A 22,156-nucleotide genomic window follows, 5' to 3' on the forward strand; every position below is an offset into this window, starting at 1 on the left:
CCAGCTCACACCTCAAACACACCGTAGAACTTGGCATTCAGTAGAATACCAGCCAACGGTATGCACAAAAACACAGCCACATGCTGAGAAAAATAGGATTTTGGTACTTACCAGGTAAATCCTTTTCTTTGAATCCATAGGGGGCACTGGAGTACTCTTGGGATATGGACGGCTTCCACAGGAAGTAGGCACTGAATAAATTAATTTTGAAACTACACCTCCCCTCCATATCCCTGAGTACCTCTGTTTTTTACTGAGCCGAACAGGAGCGATAGAGAGGTTGACAGTGTAGAATTCCATATAACATAACGGACAACAATAAAGTTGACACAACATTACTGACAACTAAACAGTTGACACCATAACTGATTAGAACTTGTTAATCTGAACCAGTCGGTGAAAATGTGTTACCATAAGATCTACTGAACCTACCCCAAACCAGGTAAACTGCTCTGGGTGGGCGTCCAGTGCCCCCTATGGATTCAAAGAAAAGGATTTACCTGGTAAGTACCAAAATCCTATTTTCTTTTTCATCCACTAGGGGTCACTGGAGTACTCTTGGGACGTACCAAAGTTTCCCCCCGTGGGCGGGAGAGCTGTTTGGCACCTGTAACACTAGGCGGCCAAAGCTAGATGCTGATGCCGCCAACGTATCAAACTTGTAGAGGCGCACAAACGTGTGCACCGAAGACCATGTAGCCGCCCGGCAAAGCTGTGTCGTAGAAGCTCCACGACTCGCTGCCCATGATGTTCCCACAGCCCGCGTGGAATGAGCTGTTACTGATGTAGGCGGCTGTAACCTAGCATGAAGGTAAGCCTGACGTATGGTCAGTTTAATCCAACTGGATAAGGTCTGCCTAGAAGCTGGCCAACTCATCTTGGCAGCATCAGAGAGAGCAAACAACGTATCCGTCTTACGAACGGTCAACGTTCGGGATACATAAATGCGTAATGCGCGTACCACATCCAACCTACCAGAGTCTCCTGTAACACAGGAACTACTATTGGTTGATTGATGTGAAAAGATGACACTACCTTTGGTAGAAAAGCGGAATTCGTCCGGAGTTCCGCTCTGTCATCATGAAACACTAAATACGGTGGCTTGCACGACAAAGCACCCAAATCTGAAACACGCCTTGCTGACGCTAAGGCTAAAAAAAAAATTGTTTTCCCAATTGAGAAATTTAATATCCACTTGTTGTAAGGGTTCATAATAAAAAGACTGTAAGAAATCTAAAAACCAGATTCAAGTCTTATGGCGCAGTAGGTGGAGTGAATGGAGGCTGAACTCTGAGGACACCCTGCATAAAGGTGTGAACCGACGGCAATAGGGCCAATCTACTATGAAAATAAATGGACAACGCCGATATCTGCACTTTAAGTGTGGATAAACTCAGATCTCTATCTAACCCCATCTGTAGAAATAACAAAAGACGGGATAACTTAAAAGATGATGTCGGAAACTTCCGAGCTTCACACCAACCTACATAGGCACGCCAAATTCTGTAATAATGAGCTGCCGTAACCGGCTTCCTAGCTCGTAACATGGTTGGTATAACCGATTCTGGAATGCCCTCTCTTCTTAAGAGGGCTGTCTCAACAGCCACCCCGTCAAACGCGGCCGCGCTAAGTCGGGGTAAAGGAACGGACCCTGCTGAAACAGGTCAGAACGTAGTGGGAGCGGCCAAAGACCGACTGCGAGTAGACCGCGGAGATCAGAGAACCAAGCTCTCCGAGGCCAAAGAAGCGCCACTAGTATAACTGTGACGGTCTCTCCTTTGATCCGTTTTAGCCACAGAGGGAGCAGTGGAAACGGTGGAAACAGATACACGAGACTGTATGGCCACGTGATTGTGAGAGCATCCACTGCCACTGCCTTTGGATCTCTCGTTCTGGACACGACCTGGGGCGTTTGATGATTGTGGCGAGAAGCCATCAGGTCCACCTGCGGGTAACTCCATTTCTGGACCAGCATGTGAAATACTTCTGGATTTAATGCCCATTCTCCTTGAAAATTCAGACGGCTGAGATAATCCGCCTCCCAGTTGTCCACTCCCGGAATGACTACTGCCGACAATATCATTTGGTGATACTCGGCCCAATAGAGGATTCAAGCTACTTCCCGCATTGCCATACGGCTTTTCGTTCCTTCTTGTTTGTTGATGTATGCGACCGCCGTCGCATTGTCTGACTGCACCTGAACAGCCTGAGCCTGCAGCCTGTGCACTGCTTGTCGTAGCGCATTGTAAATTGCCCGGAGTTCCAGGACATTTATAGACCGCAATCTTTCGTGAACCGCCCAGAGACCCTGGAGCTTATAATTTTGAACTACAGCTCCCCAACCTCTGAGACTCGCGTCCGCCGTGAGAATTATCCAATTCCAGGCACCGAACCGTTTCCCTGCGGTTAGATTCTGTACTTTGAGCCACCAGAGTAGAGACACTCTGGCCCTTGGAGACAACCTCACCCTGCGGTAAATCTGCAGATACGAGCCCGACCACTGTGCGAGCACATCCAATTGAAAAGGACGTGAGTGAAGTCCTCCGAACTGAAGCGCTTCGAAAGCCGCCACTATTGTGTCTAATAGGCGAATGCACAAATGAACCGAGACTGTGCGTGGCTTGAGCACTAATTGTACCAGATGACGAATGACCTGTACTTTCTGTTCGGGTAGGTAAATTCTTTGATTTACCGTATCGAGAATCATGCCTAGGAATTGAAGTCGTTGAGACGGAATCATTCAGGAATTCACGTAGACAATGGTAGGAAATCAGATTTCCCCCCCCACTTGGTCTGCGATCTATCTCGTTTGGAATCCGACTCCGCCTGTTAGGAACGTAGCCAAAGTAGACGTTATGCGCCACTAGCGAAGCTGAAAACGCAAGAACCAACTGCCAACGTCCAAAGAAGCTGTAGGTAGCAAGAAGTGTAAGGTGGTCTTTATTTAGGGCAAACCTGAACTGGAGTGCCCTGTCCCTACAGCCTTGTTACCTCAAAACCCTTACCAAAGCAGGGCGAAGCAACAGCCCTACTGCTGTGTAGGGTACACTCCGATAGGTAGTAAAACACCCAATAATTGTAATTGTCTCTCATTGGAAATCGTTCAGCCTTCGCTGAGAACCTGACGTACTGGCCTGGTGCTATGAGGGCTGGCGGTAAATCGACCGCAACAATCTAACTGAAACAGTAAAAAAAGAAAAAATTCCCCCCCCCCCCCCCCCCCCCCCCCAGGCAGTACATGCCCCCGTATTCCCCCAAAAGAGGACCGGTAAGGGTCTGTCTGTGCAGTTTTTACGCAGAGCACTAACCACTATACGATCACGACAACTTAAACGAGCCAGGTAGGAGACGAACCTACAATCTTGTTATCTATAGTCAGATGCGTTATACATTGCGCCACTGGCCCAGATTCGTATTTGTCCGACACACTGTGTGACCGACTTTGCAGCGAAGCTGCTTGTTTGACTATGCATTAGACTTAGTGATCATGTACTCCAACCAGTAAGTACACCACGGAAGTAACGTGTGTATTAACCTGCATTACCGTGCATGTGGTTACCAGCTATAGTGAATCTTCCTGTAGAGTCATGCTGTACAAAAAACAATTAATAAATTAAACTCCTAACAACACACCGCTCCTCCAGATGCTAAGTGTTGTAGAGCAGCAACCTCCGGGAAAGAACCAGGAAGTAACGTTAAAAGAAAATGGTGTCCTACCATGTTTTTTTTTTTGTTTTTTTTAACACCTGTTAAACCAGGATCTGAACCAGTGTCCATGCAATCACAATGTTCACTGTGGCCTGAAAGCCTAACCACTTAGCTACAGAGCCACCTGTAAAAACAATAAGCAAAGCTGCTGCAGATGAGGCCTGAACTCACCATGTTTGCCGTGCTCAACAGATACTGTTTAATAAGCACTGTGTGCTGACCAATTAGTCTTGCTTACTGCAAAATAGATTTTTAATGTCAGCATATTATATATATATATATATATATATATATATATATACACATACATACATACATACAACAATGTATATTCACACATACTCAGACCTTAATAAATATATATATATATTCCATATATGTATACATACACATATATATTATATACCCATATACAAATATCCAGATATATCCTGATACAGAGGTATAATACATTTTTTAGAAGTCTGAAACTAAATGTGACCTCACACAGGCTTAAAACCTGAGATGACTGCTGCTTAACCACAGCTTAGTTAATGGGCCCTATCTAGTGGCCGGCGCCGGGAGCGCGCTCTTGGGAGCAGCCTCTGGAGAGCTATCCTGACTGTTAAACCTATGGTAGGTTTATATTGATAGTGTAAGCCCCAACTGAGCTATTTTTAACAGTTTGAACTAGCATGTATTAGTATGCAATCTAGTTGGATCACCAGTTTCCCCCAGATGGCAAAACACTATGCACATTGCTTAGCTTCCAAGCTCAGATGAGTTTGGTCGTATCCAGAGTGGTGTGGCTGTAGATTAAAAATACCTACAGCACCTTGTACTCCCAGGTGGCTAATCAGGCCCAACACTGCTTAGCTTCCAAAATCAGATGAGATTGGGCGTATCCAGTGTGGTGTGGCCAAGTGAATTAAGCCAAAGCTGCTGCAGGCTTTGCAGTGCTCTACAGATACTGTTGTATAAGCACCATGTGCTGACCAATTGATATAACATATCTTACTTTACAACAGTGAACCAAGCCAGTATTTGGCTGCCACAGCCATGATTCAGATTTGCAGTCTTTAGGATCATTATAAACAGTTTATGAAATAAATAATTAGTAAGTGTATACCCATGTTTTAGACATGGCAGGGAAACTGCTTATTAGTAATTGCTGGTGTCTTACCAATGCAGACAGACAATACAAAAAAAAAACAAAGACAGACAACTTGCACGACTCAGTAAATAGCACTAAGGTGTCTCTATAAATATATATCTGGCCAAGTGCAGTGCACGCCAGCAATATGCCTGATCCCAAATTCCCCTTAACACCCCTGCGCCTTCAATGGAGGAGAGATGTAACACAGGAAATTTCTGGAAATACAACAGGAAAACAACAGGAAACATGGTTAATATGTCCCCATGCTCACAGTATAACACAAAGTGCCGACTTATAATTATGTAGGCAGATTTAATAAACATCTTATGTTGCACTCAAACCTGCACATGTAACTTGTATCCTGTTTTAACAAAGACTTCATAGCCTATTGTAATACATATGCAGCGCTGCTGTATTCCCTTTATCAATAAGAGTTGAATCATGCTTTTATCCAGTGACCCTGACATTTCTGTGTGCAGGGAACATCACTGTGGCAGCAAAGTTACTCATGGAGCGGCCTATGCATAAAACCATGTGGCTGACGCAGCTCAGAGCGGCGGGGGACCACACACACAGTATCCCACACAGTGGGGCGGCAGCGTGAGCTGACCGCCCCGTTCAACATACCTGGACCCTGTGGTGAGGGCTATGACGGGGCTTCTCTGTAAGTTCCGTCCAGCCTTTACTGCAGGTTTTAGTCCTGCACATGGTAGTGAGGGAGCTCTTTTTAGAGAGGTCCGACACCCACAGCTGCTAAAGCAGCCTTCGCTATCCCGGACCCACGCCTATTGGAAGGGGGGGGGAGGGATGTGGTAAATCGTTGAAAAAAGAAAAAAAACTTAGAAAAAATTCCAATGAAATGTGGACCTCTGTGGCAGCAAAGCCACAAGCCTACTAACTGTGTCAAGCACAGAAAAAACACTGAGGTACTCAGGGATATGGAGGGGAGGTGTAGTTTCAAAATTAATTTATTCAGTGCCTACTTCCTGTGGAAGCCGTCCATATCCCAAGAGTACTCCAGTGACCCCTAGTGGATGAAAAAGAAATACGTAACACCAACCGTGCGTCCACATAAGCAACAATAACACCTCGCATGCCATGGCATGAACAACGGTATCAAACGCCTGACAGAGAAAAACACATCACCAGGGTGTAATCCAAATCAATAACTGCAGACACAGTACGCACTGGGATGGGCGCCCAGCATCCTCTACGGACTAAGAGAAAAGGATTTACCGGTAAGTACCAAAATCCTATTTTCTCATACGTCCTAGAGGATGCTGGGGACTCCAAAAGGACCATGGGGATTATACCAAAGCTCCAAATCGGGCGGGAGAGTGCGGACGACTCTGCAGCACCGCATGAGCCAACAAAACGGTCCCCAACAATCAGGAAATCAAACTTGTAGAGCAAAGCAAAAGCGTTTGAACCCGACCAAGAATCCTCTCGGCAAAGTTGACCTGCCGAGACTCCCCGGGCATCCGCCCGAGAGTAAGCCCACCTTCCCAGAAGGATAGACCTCCACCTACCTCGGTGACGGCAATCCAGCCGTATAATAAACACGCCAAACCGCAACACAGATTCAGCCTGTAACAGACTGCATAACACAGTCTTCTAAACCACGCTGGGAAACATGCCATAGAACAGAGTTCCTGTTACTCCACACTGAGCCCAATTGGCGACCCACATCTCCAGACCACGTTCCCAACTGGTCCCCTAAAAACCCATCTGGTAATAGATCTGCTCACTGGAAAAAACCTCTTAGGCCGCAGCCATCTGCTTTATGACGGAAGAAATTGATGAGGTGTCACCCCAAAACTGAACCAAAACCGGTCAGCACCTACTCTGAACCTCAATTTCAACATCTGCGTCATTGGGAACAACAGCCAATCCCTGTGTCAAAAACAGTCAGAGAGACCCAATAATATGCACCTTAATACAGGGACAGCCAGAGACTGTCCTGAACCTGACGCACCACTGCATGGCGTCGCGTATTACCTCCCCTCCCAGAGGGTAGCGGCAAAACTATTAGAAAAACAGTAAGGAAAAACAACTGGAACCCAGAATGTCCTCCTTTATATTCTATGAATAACTCACAGGTCCTAGTCTAATTCTGGACCAACTGAAACTCATCAGACAAGTGGTCACCGGAGTGGGAACCCGCCAGATCGACTCAGCGACCAGTGGTTGAAGTAGTAGAAAAAAAAAGAAAACATCCTCCACTTCTGCGAACCTAACAAGGCTGCAGAACCCTTACCTTTTCGCCTTTCACGGTCTGCACAGAAAAGGAAAAACAAGAATGGTATCGAACCGGTTACCGATGACTGCACCGCATAAAAGAATGCATCACCAACCGTCGTGAAGTAGGTTAATTCACGAAATTAGGTTTACCAGAGGAATCCGCCGAGAATTACCGAACAGAGGCCACACCCACAGCTGTACACCTCCCTCCAGCTTTCCCTGGTACATCATCCGCAATTTACCGGTCACACCTCCTGCTGTCACGTGGCAGCCTGCTGTAATGTTATAATTTAGAACAATACTGTCGGGTGCCTACCCAAATACCACACTTTCTCAAAAGTATACAGTGCAAATAAGGACAAACAATAGAAATAAAATTTCACTTAGCTGCCTGTGTATGATCTTTTGCGACCGGGCTCTGCGTCGACCAGGAGTTGACTGTCATAATTTTCTCTCCGCGTTGTGAAGAGAATAATATTCGGACTCCTTGAGAGGATCGAAACCAACTCGTCACGGTCAATTTAGAGCTTAATCAACAGAGCGGTCAGGACAGGATAAGAATACCATTATTTCAGCATTCATTGATAAACATCCTGCCACACACGATATAACACAAATATCCAAAACATGCATATATAAACCCATATCTACCTATATAAACATATAGACGTAACCCATATGCAAGTGGATTGTCCCGACCAGCCAGGTCCCTAGAGACAGTAATGTGTTGGGAATGTGTATGACCATGTACTGACATGTACCCGATGTGGAATTACCTGTAACGTTATGGTCGACAGAAACTTAGTAAATGTCGACAGCAAGGGATAGTAAGCGGGCAAAAATTAATAATAATAATAATAATAATAACTGGGAACCACGAGAGGTCTGAGGGAATCATACAAAATACAATTTTGATAAGACTCCCCCCCAAACACCCGAATACATATATTCATATATATATATATATATATATATATATATATACGCAAGAGTCCAAAGAAATGGAGGTGCACTCATCCAATAAATGATTTGCAGCAACTTTTCATAATTCACATTCGTTTTATTGATAGAAATTCGGCTTATTCAGTCGACGTTTCGATCCTCAATTCGGGATCTTTCTCAAGACAAGCTTCGAAATATAATTCATGCTCACAAGGCATCAAGTATTGATTTCTACAACACAATAAACAATACATACATAAATTCACAAAACATTACAAAAATTACAAAAACTTAAAACACAAACACAAAAATCATATTGTCGTGAGCCACCGCGTCATTAAAGATCACTACACACCCAGTGTGAGGCAAAAGGGACACAAAAGATGAAATTGGTGAATACCCTCACCATCCATGCACAATATCAGTAAATCTGTAGCACTCTATGGAACACAGGGGCCAAATGTGTGAAGATAATAAAAGCAAACTTACTCTGTTTAATCAATATATCCAGTTCGGACAATACCGTAGCTGCACGGCTTCAGTAGTAATATGAGATGTGGTTTCTAAAAAATTAGTAGCATCTACATCAATATCACAACAAACTGAAAGGAATATAACTCATCTCCACCCCTATTGTGCTAGTACAGATTAGAATACTCACACGTGTGGATAACAAACTCATGTAGACAACTTAGACAACTCCATAAGTCACTACAAAACAAGTGTGGAATATGTAATCAAACTTTCAGTCAGTGAAAAAATCACTGAAAAAGCATCACTGAAAAGGTGTCATTTCCACTCATCTGATGCATCAAGGTACTCACCCAATGTTAATCGTCATACCAGCCTCAGCAGCCACACTCCTGTACCCCTAATCGCCATTCCTTATATACCCACTCACCGGAAGTGGGTCGTGCATCTCTGAACAAAAACCCTTTAATCTCACAATAACGGGTACGGGAGGGCTTAAAGCCCAGCAAACTCACGCCACCGGCTCCAAAGGTCTAACTCACTCCGGCGTTCAAAAACCTCCCGTGGGGATACATAATCTATGTGATATTCAACTGAATACCGTCCGTGGAACGCAATGCGTTCCACGGCCCCGTGACCGGAAGTGCCAGGCATCCAGGACAAACATCTCTATTACACCACTCGTGGAGCGCACTGCGTTCCACGCCACAGGAAACGAGGGTGTCAGATGTCAATAGATGACGTGCGCACCTCTCGCCATAGCAACTCTGGAACGCGATTGCGTTCCACAGCCGGGTGCACGGACTCGCTCCTGTTCAGTACGCCCACTGGTACTGACACTCGTGGGTGATACTCTAATCTAAACAATATGGATGTACCAACTTACTGTGTGCTGAAATACATATGAAGGAATGCAGGATATGTAGTCCTAAGCTGAGATATGCAAATACACTGGTTCAAACCAGGTCTCAATGTTCTCCACTGTGAGTGTTATAGTGATCAAGCTGACGCGTGAATATTGTGGGCCTACCAGTATTTGGAGTACCCCACTAGGAGCACCCCACTGTTGTTAGCTTTTGATGCGAGTGCAGGAGTATACATGTTTTATATTATATGGTTTACTTTAAGTGTCCATATCTTCTGACACCCATCACCTGATTGTGAATTATAAAAGTGACAAACATTAGTACACTTAAGCGTTTGGACATTGTTTTTAAGTGTTTTAATATTGTCTTATGTTATTTCATGTCTGTATTGTGATTGAGCACCACCAATAACACTTACATCCTTAATGCCATGGCCCAGGGAGGTTCATGTATGTTTGACGAAGGGTTGTTATCTAAGGCTGAGCAAGGTACTATATCCTTTACTGATGATGACATTGAAAAAGTTTTATTTGATAAACTTGATTTCGATACTTTACCAGCTGAATCGTCCGCAGACATATTCTATCGGACATTGAGATTGAAACGACGAGAGGTAGACCTTATGCTACACGGCCAGTTTTTGTCTGAGTACCACAGACGGAAACTTATACCCCGTGGATTTAGGGTCAATAATATACCTACCCTGGGTCGCAACAATCCAGTCTTTTGTAGCAGATGGTGTTCTATTTTGAACAAATGCTCACTTGATCTTCTCATACTTGTTATTGAGGAAGTAGGTGGGGAATTGAATAAAGTGAAAACTGAGATTGAACAACTAGAGACTATTTCATTATCAACCCTGAAGGAAGACAAGAGCAGTAACTGGGTTGAAAGACTGCAAACACAGGTAGATTCCTATAGAAAGGAACTCACCTCGTTTAAAAGAAAGAAACTTTCTACGGTAACAGCAGATTATAAAAATCATACTGTCTATAGGTGGTTGCTAGGCAACAGCAACACACAACAGGGTGAAAGAACAGGACGTTTTTTTAGAAAACGCAGACAAGCCCCTTTCCCGAGGGAGATTGCCTCCTCATTAACCACATCAGACACTGATCTCTCTGACTCCCAGAAAGGTAATACTCAACATTTTTTAGACAAAACGTCGGGACCGAAGGGTCTTCCGCCGGCCCACGGGGACTCCCGAGGCACAGACGCCTCATTAGAAGGGGCGGTTGCCAAAAGAAGGGGGCGCAGAAAACAGAATTAGATCTGGTATTTAACTTATCTGGGCGCGTTCTCGATCAGTCTGAGTTAAGCCTCCTGACACGAGGTTTGTCATTTGTCCCCACTTTTCCACACCACACATTTCAAGGTGCTGTGGATCAGTATAGGTTTGGACGTAATTTGAGACTTAAAGAATATTTTGCTGGCCAGCCCAAATCCAACGACAGGAAGCTCTTTAAAAAGAGTTCCAGGTTTGACCCCACTACCCAAAATTCCAGCATGAAGACTTTTCTCAGACTGGTCAAGGATGATGTTCAAAAGTATAAACCACCACGCCTCTTTGACAATCTTACCACGGGTGAAAGACAGGCACTCAAGAACCTGAGAGATGATACATCCATAGTAATAAGACCTGCCGATAAAGGTGGGGCAGTGGTGGTCCAGGATTGGACCGATTATGACTCTGAGGTGAGTCGGCAGTTAGCAGACACCACGGTATATCGTAAGGTCATGACCAATCCGATACCCTCTATTAAGAAGACTATCGACCAGAGTCTACGGAGAGGACTCGAGAGTAATTGGATTGACCAGGATTTGTTTGACTATATGAGTATAGAGGAGCCTAAGTGCCCTATTATCTATACACTCCCAAAAATACATAAATCATTGATCAAACCGCCGGGACGACCGATCATTGCAGCTGAAGGCTCCCTACTACAGCCTATAGCTAAGTGGGTTGACTCTATACTTCAACCACATGTCCGCACCAGTCGCAGCTACATTCGCGATACAAGCGACTTTCTGTATCTACTCGGTCAGACTGAGGTACCCAAGGGCAAATACCTCCTGTGTACTATGGATGTACAATCTTTGTACACGATTATACCACACACGGAAGGGATTGAAGCAATTCAAGTGGTGCTCACCCATAATCCAGTGGAAAATATACCGACTGAATTTGTCCTCGAATTAATCCAACTTGTACTAGATTTGAATCATTTCAAGTACAAAGATAGCTATTTTCTGCAAGTATCGGGCACAGCTATGGGCTCCAACCTGGCGCCCGCATACGCGAATTTATATATGTCCAACTTTGAGGAGACACAGATCATGCCTGTATATGGCTCTAAGATCGCGTTTTACAAACGATTCATCGATGATGTCTTCCTAATATGGAAAGATACCCAGGAAGCTTTTTTAGAGATGGTAAATAACCTCAACACACTACAGAGTCCTGTAAAATTTACTAGTGAGAGTTCAGATCACACCATACATTTTTTGGATGTCGAAGTGTCCATTAAAGATGGAAAATTTGTGACATCAGTATTCAGAAAAGCAACGGATCGAAACACTACCCTACTAACCAGCAGCTTTCATCCCCCCTCTCTAAAAAATAATTTACCAATTTCTCAATTTTTACGAGTTATGCGCATAAATAATGATGCGGACAATAGAGAGAAACAACTGACAGAAATGAAAGAGAGGTTTACTGAGAGAGGTTACTCAAATAAGGTGATCAACAACAGTCTACGTAAGGCTAGACGTAAATTTAATGAGACTACACCTATAGCCTCGAGCATCGATACTCGTATGGTCTTTACGACCAAGTATGATAATTATGCACAGTTCACACGTAAAACCTTACATAAACATTGGCCAATTGTAAAGTCAGATCCTGGGTTACCTTTTACGCATATGAACCCACCCATGATGGCCTATAAACGTGGACCAAATCTGAGACAGATCCTTATGAGACCGACAGCGGTACCCGTGACTAAATTGAATTTTCTCCAGATCATGAGCAGCAAACCAGGTTGCTTCTCGTGTGGTAAATGTACCACATACAGATCTCTTCTCACTGGTCCTACGTTTCCGCATCCCCACTCGGGGAGAAACATTAAAATCAAATATCATCTTCACTGCAGGTTAGACTTTGTGGTTTACACACTAACGTGTCCGTGTGGATTACATTACGTAGGCCTGACCACCCGTTGCTTTAGAGAAAGAATGGCCAATCATCGGCTGTCCATTCGTACAGCTATCCAAACGGGTACTACTGACAAACCTGTTGCCAGACATTATCTACAGAGAGGACACCAGGTGGCTAATATTAAATGCAGACTTATTGACTGGGTCCCACCATTGTCTCATGGTGGTGACCGTACGCTTGCTTTACGACAACGGGAGAGTTTCTGGATCTCCCACCTTAATACAGTTTCACCAAAAGGCCTTAATGAACATTCTGCCATGAATGTCTTTCTGTGAATCATCTTTGCCGTCTGGTCTCTAGCAGCTCCTTACCCGTTGATTTCATATAGTAATTAAATTTATCTATGATAATATACCAAGGTTAAACTACCTCCTATCAATAGTCCACCAGTATGCTAGAGTTGGGAGTACAATAGGCTAGGGACTCGGTGAGCTCAATCTGTTATGGACATATCAGAACGACACCACCTATATACTGCTAGGCCTTATTTTCCCTTGATGATTTTGAGACCCATTTCTGTATTATTATTTATTTTTTCCTAGTTTCTAACATTATTATTATTCTGTAAGGGTTAAACTTTACTATTATACATCAGGGTCAAGCAGAGGTTAGGTTGTGTCGGACTAAATATGTCCTATTTTAATATGTTGTTTATTCCTTTTTTTGTAATATATCTTTTTTGCGTGACACCGCGTCAGCTTGATCACTATAACACTCACAGTGGAGAACATTGAGACCTGGTTTGAACCAGTGTATTTGCATATCTCAGCTTAGGACTACATATCCTGCATTCCTTCATATGTATTTCAGCACACAGTAAGTTGGTACATCCATATTGTTTAGATTAGAGTATCACCCACGAGTGTTCAGTACCAGTGGGCGTACTGAACAGGAGCGAGTCCGTGCACCCGGCTGTGGAACGCAATCGCGTTCCAGAGTTGCTATGGCGAGAGGTGCGCACGTCATCTATTGACATCTGACACCCTCGTTTCCTGTGGCGTGGAACGCAGTGCGCTCCACGAGTGGTGTAATAGAGATGTTTGTCCTGGATGCCTGGCACTTCCGGTCACGGGGCCGTGGAACGCATTGCGTTCCACGGACGGTATTCAGTTGAATATCACATAGATTATGTATCCCCACAGGAGGTTTTTGAACGCCGGAGTGAGTTAGACCTTTGGAGCCGGTGGCGTGAGTTTGCTGGGCTTTAAGCCCTCCCGTACCCGTTATTGTGAGATTAAAGGGTTTTTGTTCAGAGATGCACGACCCACTTCCGGTGAGTGGGTATATAAGGAATGGCGATTAGGGGTACAGGAGTGTGGCTGCTGAGGCTGGTATGACGATTAACATTGGGTGAGTACCTTGATGCATCAGATGAGTGGAAATGACACCTTTTCAGTGATGCTTTTTCAGTGATTTTTTCACTGACTGAAAGTTTGATTACATATTCCACACTTGTTTTGTAGTGACTTATGGAGTTGTCTAAGTTGTCTACATGAGTTTGTTATCCACACGTGTGAGTATTCTAATCTGTACTAGCACAATAGGGGTGGAGATGAGTTATATTCCTTTCAGTTTGTTGTGATATTGATGTAGATGCTACTAATTTTTTAGAAACCACATCTCATATTACTACTGAAGCCGTGCAGCTACGGTATTGTCCGAACTGGATATATTGATTAAACAGAGTAAGTTTGCTTTTATTATCTTCACACATTTGGCCCCTGTGTTCCATAGAGTGCTACAGATTTACTGATATTGTGCATGGATGGTGAGGGTATTCACCAATTTCATCTTTTGTGTCCCTTTTGCCTCACACTGGGTGTGTAGTGATCTTTAATGACGCGGTGGCTCACGACAATATGCTTTTTGTGTTTGTGTTTTAAGTTTTTGTAATTTTTGTAATGTTTTGTGAATTTATGTATGTATTGTTTATTGTGTTGTAGAAATCAATACTTGATGCCTTGTGAGCATGAATTATATTTCGAAGCTTGTCTTGAGAAAGATCCCGAATTGAGGATCGAAACGTCGACTGAATAAGCCGAATTTCTATCAATAAAACGAATGTGAATTATGAAAAGTTGCTGCAAATCATTTATTGGATGAGTGCACCTCCATTTCTTTGGACTCTTGCGTGAATATTGTGGGCCTACCAGTATTTGGAGTACCCCACTAGGAGCACCCCACTGTTGTTAGCTTTTGATGCGAGTGCAGGAGTATACATGTTTTATATATATATATATATATATATATATATATATATATATATATATATATATATATAGGTACAAGGCAATAACAGCCTGCTAATTCTTTCATCCAGGAAATACCGTTGATGCCGACAGGGCATCACAAAACATTGTGACTTCCCTCCTGTGTTCACTGTTTTAAGCACACAAACAACCAACTTGGTAACACTTAATTCACTGAATCAAGCACCACCGTGTGCCGGCGCAGCCACCAGATTTTTTCACAACCGCTCGTAGCTAAACCCCCACACAGTCGACATATATCGACTAACCAATAGTGGGTAGACTAACAGGGACAGGGAATGTATGTAGTACAACCAGGATTATGCAACCCATATCCAACATCATGCTATATGACAACCATATAGCAGTATAACCACTGTGCCCCCCCCCCCCCCCATCTTACTATACAGCAAGTTCTGGGGGGAATGTGAGGAAAATGGCGCTGACTCGTTCCGAGGACTAAGCTCCACCTCCTCCCAGCGTTTTTTCACCCCATAAGTGAAACCATCATATACTGGGTCCTTATCCTTAAACATTCACGCTCAGTGCGTCCCCTTGCACCCTGCACCCAAGTAAACCGTTGGTGTGTGGGAGCACCGGTGCGGCGCACGACCGCCTTTATGCCCAGCGGTATCGTGCGCGGCGCCGGGGACTAGTCTGCAGCCCAGGGCGCTCCCCTCCGTCTCGGCGCCCTGCACCCCTGGAGCCAGCGTCGGAGGAAGTTGGCGCGTAGCGCGCGGGAACATGCTGGCGGGGTACGGGGCACAACGCCTCGGCCCCGGCGGACGTTTTACTGTAAAATAAGTTGCCCAGGGTGCTCCCCTCCCCAGCGCCTGGGAGAGCCGGCGGCGGGAAGGAAACGGCGCGCAATGCGCCACGGTGAGCTGCCGGGGGACCGGGACCCGGAGCCCCGGCAGCACCAGTTATAAGATAAAAATGGCCACAGTAATAAGCTGGCCAGGGCGCCCCCCCCCCAAGCGCCCCGCACCCCGGGGAAGCTGGCTGCGGGGGGGAGGGAATGTGCTATATGCTGACGGGGGTAGGATCTACAGTGTCCAGGCACCGATCCACATTTATGTCAGTCCCTAAGGAAAACCCAGTAACCTGCTGCCCAGGGCGCTCCCCCCCAGCACCCTGCACCCTGAGAGTGCTTTGGTGTGTGGGAGCATGGAGTGTTACCTCCGTTACTGAAGTCTTCTGTTCTTCACATACTCACCCGGCTTCTTTCTTCTGGCTTCTGTGAGGGGATTGATGGCGTGGATCCGGGAACAAGCAGCTAGGCGCACCAAGTGATCGAACCCTCTGGAGCTAATGGTGTCCAGTAGCCGAGAAGCAGAGCCTTGAAACTCACAGAAGTAGGTCTGCTTCTCTCCCCTCACTCCCACGCTGCAGGGAGCCTGTAGCCAGCAGCTCTTCCTGAAAATAAAAAACCTAACAATAAAGTCTTTCAGAGAAACTCAGGAGAGCTCCCCTAGTGTGTGACCCATCACTCCTGGGCACAAAGTCTAACTGAGGTCTGGAGGAGGGGCATAGGGGGAGGAGCCAGTTCACACCCGGTTTAAGTCTTTATAGTGTGCCCAAGCTCCTGCGGATCCGTCTATACCCCATGGTCCTTTTGGAGTTCCCAGCATCCTCTAGGACGTATGAGAAATCCAGGTTATTGCACGTGAACGCGCAGTAATCCGGGTTTATGTGCAGCGTGAAAGGGGGTCCTGACAAATTTCCGGGTCGTCTGACCCGGTATTTCAACCCGGGAATAAAGAAGGGTTATTCCCGGGTGAATACCGGGTCAGGCGCAGTTTGATGGCAGTGTGAACGGTGTTAAGTGTTCCCGGGTCTATGCAATCCGGGACCCATCAACACTATTGGAGCAGGCGGTGCTTGTAGATCATCTGATCTCCAAGCGCCGCTACTGCATGTGACCCGGTGACGTCATCAACACGGCAATATGCCGCGTTGGGGCCGCCAGTCTGAATGGGGTCTCAAGCGGGTTGCACCTGGGAAGGTCTCGTGCACGAGTCCCGGGTGCAACCCGCCGATTGTCAGTGTGAACATGGTATTAGTTGCAACGCGATCCGACTAGGATACACCAGGAGACTGTACCTATTAATTTGATTAATATATACATGTATATTGTGCGTGACTGATTCTGTATAAGGAGAACAACAGAACTTGTACTGGATAAAAACTGCAGCTGCTACATTGTAACACTTCGAATACAGATTCAGAGACTCAGTCGCACACAAATATACAAGTGTCACATCAATTTATTCAGCACAGTCTCCTGGTGCACTCTAACTGCATTGTGACTAAGAAGCATTTATGGCAAAAAAAACAAAACAAAAAACACCCGTCGCTAGCAAAGTCTCACGGGATCTGGCGCGCAAAGAGGACTGTTTTGCGTGACCACAGTAATGACACATCTGTAATCCCAGAATTCAGATAAACATAATATGAATTGTTGGTACACATCTTTCTACTTCCTTTGCTACAGTATAGCCATGTTTCTCTTCCTTTGTAATTTCAATAAAGAGCAGCGTGACATATTTTGCATATGCAAAAGCATCACTCTGAAATTTAAACACAAACCTGATTGTCAAAGGTTTAGTGTCAAGCAACAGAAAACGTAAGAAAAAAAAAAGCCAGTAAGAAAACAATTATTTTGAGGACATAATTATATATGCACTAAATATTCATTTGTTAAATGCTTTATTGAAGTAAAAAGGGTCATACATATCTACAAAGCTATATAGTAGGCCAGCAAATATCCAGCAATTTGCATTAATACCCCTCTTACACTGCAGCTAAAAACCCGGGGTTATTGCAGAGATAAACCGGGAGCAGCACAGTGTAAAAATAAGATTTTACTCACCAGTAAATCTATTTCTCGTAGTCCGTAGTGGATGCTGGGACTCCGTAAGGACCATGGGGAATAGCGGCTCCGCAGGAGACTGGGCACAACTAAAGAAAGCTTTAGGACTACCTGGTGTGCACTGGCTCCTCCCACTATGACCCTCCTCCAGACCTCAGTTAGGATACTGTGCCCGGAAGAGCTGACACAATAAGGAAGGATTTTGAATCCCGGGTAAGACTCATACCAGCCACACCAATCACACCGTATAACTCGTGATACTATACCCAGTTAACAGTATGAAATATAACTGAGCCTCTCAACAGATGGCTCAACAATAACCCTTTAGTTAGGCAATAACTATATACAAGTATTGCAGACAATCCGCACTTGGGATGGGCGCCCAGCATCCACTACGGACTACGAGAAATAGATTTACCGGTGAGTAAAATCTTATTTTCTCTGACGTCCTAAGTGGATGCTGGGACTCCGTAAGGACCATGGGGATTATACCAAAGCTCCCAAACGGGCGGGAGAGTGCGGATGACTCTGCAGCACCGAATGAGCAAACTCTAGGTCCTCCTCAGCCAGGGTATCAAACTTGTAGACTCTTGCAAAAGTGTTTGAACCCGACCAAGTAACAGCTCGGCAAATTTGTAAAGCCGAGACCCCTCGGGCAGCCGCCCAAGAAGAGCCTACTTTCCTCGTGGAATGGGCTTTTACAGATTTAGGGTGCGGCAGTCCAGCCGCAGAAAGTGCAAGTTGAATCGTGCTACAGATCCAGCGAGCAATAGTCTGCTTAGAAGCAGGAGCACCCAGCTTGTTGGGTGCATACAGGATAAATAGCGAGTCAGTTTTCCTGACTCCAGCCGTCCTGGAAACATATATTTTTCAGGGCCCTGACTACGTCCAGTAACTTGGAATCCTCCAAGTCCCAAGTAGCCGCAGGCACCACAATAGGTTGGTTCACATGAAAAACTGATACCACCTTAGGAAGGAATTGGGAACGAGTCCTCAATTCCGCCCTATACATATAAAAAAATTAGATAAGGGCTTTTGCATGATAAAGCAGCTAATTCTGATACACGCCTGGCCGACGCCAAGGCCAACAGCATGACCACTTTCCACGTGAGGTATTTTAGATCCACGGATTTAAGTGGCTCAACCCAATGCGACTTCAGGAAATCCAACACCACGTTGAGATCCCACGGTGCCACTGGAGGCACAAACGGGGGCTGACTATGCAGCACTCCCTTAACAAAAGTCTGAACTTCAGGCAGTGAAGTCAGTTCTATTTTGGAAGAAAATCGATAGAGCCGAAATCTGGACCTTAATGGAACCCAATTTTAGGCCCATAGTCACCCCTGACTGTAGGAAGAGCAGAAATCGACCTAGCTGAAATTCCTCCGTTAGGGCCTTCCTGGCCTCACAGCACGCAACATATTTCCGCCATATGCAGTGATAATGGTTTGCGTTCACTTCTTTCCTAGCTTTAATTAGCGTAGGGATAACTTCCTCCGGAATGCCCTTTTCCTTCAGGATCCGGCGTTCAACCGCCATGCCGTCAAACGCAGCCGCGGTAAGTCTTGGAACAGACAGGGCCCCTGCTGCAGCAGGTCCTGTCTGAGCGGCAGAGGCCATGGGTCCTCTGAGATCATTTCTTGAGGTTCTGGGTACCAAGCTCTTCTTGGCCAATCCGGAACAATGAGTATAGTTCTTACTCCTCTCCTTCTTATTATTCTCATTACCCTGGGTATGAGAGGCAGAGAAGGGAACACATACACCGACTGGTACACCCACGGTGTTACCAGAGCGTCCACAGCTATCGCCTGAGGGTCCCTTGACATGGCGCAATATCTTTTTAGCTTTTTGTTGAGGCGGGACGCCATCATGTCCACCTGTGGCCTTTCCCAACGGTGTACAATCATTTGGAAGACTTCTGGATGAAGTCCCCACTCTCCCGGGTGGAGGTCGTGTCTGCTGAGAAAGTCTGCTTCCCAGTTGTCCACTCCGGGAATGAACACTGCTGACAGTGCTAACACATGATTTTCCGCCCATCGGAAAATCCTTGTGGCTTCTGCCATCGCCATCCTGCTTCTCGTGCCGCCCTGTCGGTTTACATGAGCGACCGCCGTGATGTTGTCTGACTGGATCAGCACCGGCCGGTGTTGAAGCAGGGGTCTAGCCTGACTTAGGGCATTGTAAATGGCCCTTAGTTCCAGAATATTTGTGTGTAGGGAAATCTCCTGACTTTCCATAGTCCTTGGAAGTTTCTTCCCTGTGTGACTGCCCCCCAGCCTCGAAGGCTGGCATCCGTGGTCACCAGGACCCAGTCCTGTATGCCGAATCTGCGGCCCTCTAGAAGATGAGCACTCTGCAGCCACCACAACAGCGTCACCCTGGCCCTTGGAGACAGGGTTATCCGCCGATGCATCTGAAGATGCGACCCGGACCACTTGTCCAACAGATCCCACTGGAAGATCCTTGCATGGGACCTGGCGAATGGAATTTCTTCGTAAGAAGCTACCATCTTTCCCAGGGCTCGCGTGCATTGATGCACCGACACCTGTATTTGTATTAGGAGGTCTCTGTCTAGAGACGACAACTCCTTGGACTTCTCCTCCGGGAGAAACCCTTTTTATCCTGTTCTGTGTCCAGAACCATACCCAGGAACAGTAGACGCGTCGTAGGAACCAGCTGCGACTTTGGAATATGCAGAATCCAGCCGTGCTGTTGTATCACTTCCTGAGATAGTGCTACTCCGACGAACAACTGCTCCCTGGACCTCGCCTTTATAAGGAGATCGTCCAAGTACGGGATAATTATTTCGGCCATTACCTTGGTAAATACCCTCGGTGCCGGGGACAGACCAACGGCAACGTCTGGAATTGGTAATGACAATCCTGTACCACAATTTTGAGGTACTCCTGGTGAGGAGGGTAAATAGGGACATGCAGGTAAGCATCCTTGATGTCCAGTGATACCATGAAATTCTCCAGGCTTGCAATAATCGCCCTGAGCGATTCCATTTTGAACTTGAACCTTCATATATAAGTGTTCAAGGATTTCAATTTTAGAATGGGTCTCACCGAACCGTCTGGTTTCGGTACCCCAAACATTTTGGAATAGTAACCCCGGCCTTGTTGAAGGAGGGGTACCTTGATTTCACCTGTTGGAAGTACAGCTTGTGAATTGCCGCCAGTACTACCTCCCTTTCTCCGAGGGCAGCAGGCAAGGCTGATGTGAGGTAACGGCGAGGGGGAGTCGCCTCGAACTCCAGCTTGTATCCCTGTGATACTACTTGCAGAACCTAGGGATCCACCTGTGGGCAAGCCCACTGGTCGCTGAAGTTCCCGAGACGCGCCCCCTCCGCACCTGTCTCCACCTGTGGAGCCCCAGCGTCATGCGGTGGACTCAGAGGAAGCGGGGGAAGATTTTTGATCCTGGGAACTGGCTGTCTGGTGCAGCTTTTTCCTTCTTCCCTTGTCTCTGTGCAGAAAGGAAGCGCCTTTGACCCGCTTGCTTTTCTGAAGCCGAAAGGACTGTACCTGAAAATACGGTGCTTTCTTAGGCTGTGAGGAAACCTGAGGTAAAAAATTTTCTTCCCAGCTGTTGCTGTGGATACGAGGTCCCAGAGACCATCCCCAAACAATTTCTCACCCTTATAAGGCTGAATCTCCATATGCCTTTTAAAGGCAGCATCACCTGTCCATTGCCGGGTCTCTAATACCCTCCTGGCAGAATGGACATCGCATTAATTCTGGATGCCAGCCGGCAAATATCCCTCTGTGCATCCCTCATATATAAGACGACGTCTTTAATATGCTCTATGTTAGCAAAATATCCCTGTCTAGGGTATTAATATTATCTGACAGGGTATCAGACCACGCTGCAGCAGCACTATTTATGCTGAGGCAATTGCAGGTCTCAGTACAGTACCTGAGTGTGTATATACAGACTTCAGGATAGCCTCCTGCTTTTTATCAGCAGGCTCCTTCAAAGTGGCCGTATCCCAAGACGGCAGTGCCACCTTTTTTGACAAACGTGTGAGCGCCTTATCCACCCTAGGGGATATCTCCCAACGTAACCTATCCTCTGGCGGGAAAGGGTACGCCAGCAGTAACTTTTTAGAAATTACCAGTTTCTTATCGGGGGAACCCACGCTCTTTACACACTTCATTCACTCATCTGATGGGGGAACTAAACACTGGCTGCTTTTTCTCCCCAAACATAAAACCCCTTTTATGTGGTACTTGGGTTCATGTCAGAAATGTGTAACACATTTTTCATTGCCGAGATCATGCAACGGATGTTCCTAGTGGATTGTGTATATGTCTCAACCTCGTCGACATTGGAGTCAGACTCTGTGTCGACATCTGTGTCTGCCATCTGAGGTAACGGGCGTTTTTTGAGCCCCTGATGGCCTTTGAGACGCCTGGGCAGGCGCGGGCTGAGAAGCCGGCTGTCCCACAGCTG

At 45.9% G+C, this 22,156-nt stretch overlaps 1 protein-coding gene across 1 annotated transcript in view; it reads right to left on the reverse strand.

Moving 5' to 3' along the window:
• The window catches only part of IFNGR1 (interferon gamma receptor 1), a 170,459-nt gene that overhangs the window by 5,763 nt on the left and 142,540 nt on the right, over window positions 1-22,156 (reverse strand). The window lies entirely within an intron of this gene.

The sequence above is a fragment of the Pseudophryne corroboree genome, chromosome 4 (assembly GCF_028390025.1).
Source record: "Pseudophryne corroboree isolate aPseCor3 chromosome 4, aPseCor3.hap2, whole genome shotgun sequence".
Lineage (NCBI taxonomy): Eukaryota > Metazoa > Chordata > Amphibia > Anura > Myobatrachidae > Pseudophryne > Pseudophryne corroboree.